At 33.7% G+C, this 6,000-nt stretch overlaps 1 long non-coding RNA gene across 1 annotated transcript in view; it reads right to left on the bottom strand.

The window, feature by feature from the left end:
- Positions 1-1,012: 1,012 nt before the first annotated feature.
- The window catches only part of LOC143057418 (uncharacterized), a 238,967-nt gene continuing 233,979 nt past the window's right edge, over positions 1,013-6,000 (bottom strand). The window contains exon 4 of the long non-coding RNA XR_012972719.1: positions 1,013-1,048. This is a non-coding gene — a long non-coding RNA (uncharacterized LOC143057418). The remainder of the gene's footprint in view (positions 1,049-6,000) is intronic.

Raw genomic sequence — 6,000 nt, 5'->3', positions numbered from 1 at the left:
CCTTAACTATCAAACAGTTGAGCCAAAAACAGCTAAGGTTATCTATGTCCCGAATAAGAAAATGATTGGTATTTCGAAAACTTCATACTTTTGCAAACAGAAAATGTATAGATAAAGGCAACAGTAGTGTACTGATGTTCAAAACTCATAAATATTTAGACAAAAACAAATCCGGGTCATAAACCAAAACCGAGGGAAACGCATTAAATACAAGAAAATGACGACACAAAATTAAATTGTAACACACACAGAAAGGAACTAAGCATTAGACAAAATCCGATGGTATAGAATTGACCATATATTTGATATTGTTATCGGTGTAAGCCAAAGTTCTGTGTAGACGGCCGTACCTTGACCTATTATTGTTTATTTTTATATATTGTTACTTGGATGGAGAGTTGTCTCCTCGGCACTCATACCACATCGTCCTATACCAACACCGAAGTGCTGACTCTTGGGATATTGATAATATCGGAAACGAAAAGTTCCATCAGTAGTGACATCGATGCAGTGTTGTAAATATATATCAAACGTCACCGACTGACATTTTAACATGCCAGGCGAGCGTTTTATTAATATCTCTTGTAAAACATTAAGTCGATTCAGATCAAAAACGCCGTTACAGACCACATAATTGGTACTTTTCAAACAAATGACATCGTAATTTGATTGCAGATGACACTGTCCTCTTTAAAAGACCAAATGAATCAGAAACAACTTTCACAAATCTTTGATTAATGCATTTTTTCTTGAATTTTTGGTATACTTCTTTGTCTATCGATTTTCTTCTACCCCTATTTTGTTTCTTGTTCATACATTGTAGATTTACGAGTTTTGAACAGTGGTATACTACTGTTGCCTTTATTTGTTTAAAATATTTAATTTGACACACTAATTTGGATTTCAATATTTGTTTTAAGATATTTAATTTCTAATTCCACATCTCCAATTATTCGAACTGGCTTCTGCAGCGTACCTAATCTTTTATACTATTAATTTTAAATAACCTTACCTGTTCATGCTTTTTATCATTGTAATATTCGTCTGACTGCAATCAAAAGAGTGTATCGAATTAATGGAGTATATACCCCAATTTACAGAGTCTACAAGAACAGTGTACGCGCCAGTATAAAATGATATTCAAGAGAAGCGAAAGATACCACATGGAAAATCAAATCATTGCGGTTCGTATTTGCCTTATAAATATTTGAGTTTTTTGTCTGATTAACGTTTTTGGCCTTCAGGGAATCACATATAGTTTTCTATAGACTATATTAGTGTACTGACTTGACATATCGGATATAAGGATGAGGCTTAGAAACGGGGAAATTCGAGTCAAATCCTTATAATGTTAATATTTATAGTCAGTACACTATTATTATCTATAGAAAACTAGAAAATCTAGAAGAAAAAAAAACATTTTCAATTGATGTTTTTTGTGTTATTTCTAATTTATTTGATTTAAGGTGGATTTAAGGTGGATCCCTTCAGATATAGCAAAATTTCGAAATTGTTTTTTTCTTAAAATTTACATACATACCCTAAGCAATGGCCTCTATAAAAAATAGAGTTAAAAATCTTATGTCACTAGACTCGTTTCCATGGTAACGGTCACCTACGTTGGTACATCACGTGTATGCATAAATACATAACTTATGTAGAAACTCTGGACTTTATTCAAGCCTTTGAAAGTATTTTGAAAACATTGTTCTTTATTTATTACAAAATTAATATTGCAAATGTAAATAAAACACACATAATGACCGATTTATTCATGTTTATTAAATTATACGCCAATGTCTACAACACTGCTGAACACAAAAAACACATAATTTCCCCAACAATGGTTCACTGAATATTTTTTTTTAAATTTGACATAAGATGGTCAAAGCAGTGAGCTTTAGTAAAATACAAATATTGGTCACCAGACTACTTTATGGACCAAAACACGTTTTTGTGACACCGTGATCAGCAGCAGTTTTTTGTATATCTTTCAAAATTGTGTGTACAAAGTTTGACACATGTTGTCATATCTTTTGTCAAACTGAATCATGCACCAGAGACTAAAGTCAACTTAAACACATGCAAGGTATTTAGAAGTTTGACAGTCAAAGAAGATATGACTTGTGCAATGACAAATATAAATGTATCGACAGTCGGTAGAATAGCTAGGAGATAACCTCTTCATAGATTTGAATGAACGTGGGAGTTTCTTTATACATCTTATTTGAAAAGAATACAAATTTAGTTATGTTTTAATTTGCTGATGACAAAATCGATAGTAATGCCAATGAAGACATCATAACCCATTATTGGTGTCGACCCAACAACCTAACTAAAAGAGGGACGAAAGATACCAGAGGGACAGTCAAACTCATTATTTGAAAATAAACTGACAACATCATGGTTCAAAATTAAAAAAAGACAAACAGACAAACAATAGTACACATGACACAACATGAAAAACTTATGAATAAACAACACGAACCCCACCAAAAACTAGGGGTGATCTCAGGTGCTCCGGAAGGGTAAGCATATTCTACTCTACATGTGACACCCGTCGTCGTGTTGCGTTTGTGATAACAAATCCGGTAACAACAGTTTCTACATAAGTTATGTATTTATGCATACACGTGATGTACCAACGTAGGTGACCGTTACCATGGAAACGAGTCTAGTGACATAAGATTTTTAACTCTATTTTTTATAGAGGCCATTGCTTAGGGTATGTATGTAAATTTTAGGAAAAAAACAATTTCGAAATTTTGCTATATCTGAAGGGATCCACCTTAAATCCACCTTAAATCAAATAAATTAGAAATAACACAAAAAACATCAATTGAAAATGTTTTTTTTTCTTCTAGATTTTCTAGTTTTCTATAGATAATAATAGTATACTGACTATAAATATTGAACGAAGATAATGGCGGCAACTAGTAGGACGTGAAAAGTACTAACACACATTTTGTACGAAATGTGATATTTTTATGTGTGCCTTGGTAACGAAATTTACTAGAATGTATTCCTAATATATGGTACTATTCAGACTTTCATTGGTATGTCACTATATGCGTTAATTACTGGAAAAATATATGATTTGTTGATTCAACCCTAGTTATAAACAAACAAAATGTCCGCCACAAGTGAATCAAAATGTCAAACTCCTGAGTCTTCAAGCCTTCTTGGTGGTAGTAACAGAGGTAGAAGTTCCTCGAGAAAACGTCAATTATCTTCAACATCAGAAAACCAAATGAAACCCCCACCAACCCGTCAAAGATCTTTATCTGTTCAACGTCAATCTAACGTACAGTCGAGTGGTCCCCCATCGAGTCCAGTTACCTTCAAAACTCATGGTGAAAGCTTTAATATGGCAAAACTTGTTCAAACAACCTTATTGAAACCTGATGTATTTCAATCTATTGTCAGTGAAATAAAAACAGAACTTATTTCAGAATTAAAAACATCTTTAAAATCAGCTATTACTGAAGCCATCCAAGACGCTATCAAACCACTAAATGCCATTATTAATCAACAACAACAAAAAATTACATCCTTAGAAACTGAAAATACTCAACTAAAAGAACATGTTGACAAAGCACTTTCCGATGCTAGTGAAAGATATGAGAAATTTAGAAATTTGGGCACTGCAATTTTTAACAGTATGGCTGAAAACAAGGGTCTAAAGGAGGAAGTGGCTACTCTAAATGCCGATATTGAAGAACTTGAACAATACGGTCGCAGAACATCGCTCAGATTTCATAACGTTCCTTTGAGTAAAGAAGACCTCCAAAATACAGATGATATTATAGTTAATATTGCCAATCTAAAACTGGGCATTTCACCACCTCTCTGTGTCAATGACATTAACAGGTCTCACATCATTGGTAAAATTGAAGGTGGGAAAGCGCAACTCATTTGTAGGTTCCGAAATTGGAAAATTAAAAACTCCATCTATATGTCCAAAAAGAAACTCAAGAACAATTCGGCTCAAATATTTATCACAGAGGATCTAACTAGAGACAGACAGGAACTCATCAAAAGGCTGAATCAACTTAAAAAAAACAAAAAGATTCACTCGTTTTGGACCTTTGATGGTAGAGTATTCACGAGTTGGTTGACCGTTATGGAATAACTGTTTCACAAATGATATCGGATATGTTCCTTACGTCGTAACTACAATCCCCTTCCCTCTCATGAATGTGACCTACCGAATTAGACTATTTACCGGATTTGTAATCACATAAGCAACACGACGGGTGCGACATGTGGAGCAGGATCTGCTTACCCTTCCGGAGCACCTGAGATCACCCCTAGTTTTTGGTGGGGTTCGTGTTGTTTATTCTTTAGTTTTCTATGTTGTGTCATGTGTACTATTGTTTTTCTGTTTGTCTTTTTCATTTTTAGCCATGGCGTTGTCAGTTTGTTTTAGATTTATGAGTTTGACTGTCCCTTTGGTATCTTTCGTCCCTCTTTTAAAGGATATTGCTTAATTCATATCTTTCTTCCTAAAGAAGTTCCTGTATGCAGTCAGCCTGATACTAATAAAGAAACAAGTTGGCAAGAAAAGGGGCACTTGTTTTCCCATTGGAATGCCGACTAAATATGTTGTCAATTAAGAAACCAGACATCTTGATAATATCAGTTTCAGAGAATGTCTTGTTTGAATCAGAGTGTTCAGAGTAAAATGACTTACTAACAAAATTTGAGGTTCATATTTACCAGTTTTAGGTGCACTGAAAGTGCTTGATAAAATCCAATGATTACACATTAAAAGAAAACAATTAAGATGTCGCACGATTGTCAATGAGACAACTCTTAACAAGACACTAACAAAAATTAAAGACAGGTCTTTGAATCTTTAAGAACAACAGCAAAACTAGTTTTTCATTCTGTACACACTTTTCCGTATTTTAAATAAATTGCGACTGATATGTATCTGAATGTACAGGAAATTCATGGTCAGCATTTGTTGTGCAATGTTGTAGACTTTTAGTTCCATACACAATCACATGCGTTTCATTATTCCATTACCCCAATCACAATATCTAAAGTGAACTAGAACAACCTTGAATCCGCTCAATTGCTATGTTTGTATTTTAACAGTGAATGTTTAAAAAAAATAAAAATCTACCTTAAAAAAACGTTGTGTCTTCCGCAAAATTTGTTTTCAGTCAAATGGCCCACAACGTCACGTGAGATTTTCTCATACCATTGCGCTGGTCATAATTAACTTGTTAAAAAAGATCGCCTCCTCTGTGAATAATATGCCAACGGAGTAGGCCCATCATTACCCCTTTTTGGTCATAATATATCTTGTTTTTTTAACAACATCGTTTACATTGTATACTTAGAAGAAAGTCGAATAATTTTGTTAGCTAATAATGAGTTAACATGACAAAAAATATAACATAGGGGTTAAAAGCAGATTTTGTCTTATTTCTCTGAAACTAAAGCATTTGGATCATATCTGACATGGGTTATAGAGTTCAGCAGAAAAAGATTTTATCTGCCCTGTAGTTTTCAGACAAATCAAACCCTAACCTTTTGTAATAAACTGTAAACAGGAAAAACAGCAAAGGAAGATCTACAATCAAGTCGACATGAATGAAATGGTCAATTGATCTCTTAATGAGTTCTTGCCATTTATAAAATTTTTGTTTAACAATTTCTATGTACATTTTTGCAATCTTATACAGAAATCCTCTACTCTGAAACTACTGCGACAACTTTAGCCAAGCTTGGCCACAACCATCATATTGTTATCCAGTTTAAAATATGTGTCTGATGTCCCGGCTTGTCAACAAACATGGCCGACATGGCAATAAATAGAAAACACTTTTCCCGTCTGAATGGTTTTACACTAGTAATTTTTGGGGCCCTTAATAGCTTGATGTTCGGTGTGAGCCAAAGCTTCGTACCTGACCTATAATGGTTAACTTTAAAAAACTATTACTTGGATGAAGAGTTGTCTCTTTCCTTAGATGATTTTTCAAAAGTATC

This window comes from Mytilus galloprovincialis, chromosome 13, assembly GCF_965363235.1.
Source record: "Mytilus galloprovincialis chromosome 13, xbMytGall1.hap1.1, whole genome shotgun sequence".
In the NCBI taxonomy this organism is placed as follows: Eukaryota; Metazoa; Mollusca; class Bivalvia; order Mytilida; family Mytilidae; genus Mytilus; species Mytilus galloprovincialis.
Note: the sequence above shows the minus strand (reverse complement) of the source record. Positions and strands in the feature narration are given on the sequence as shown.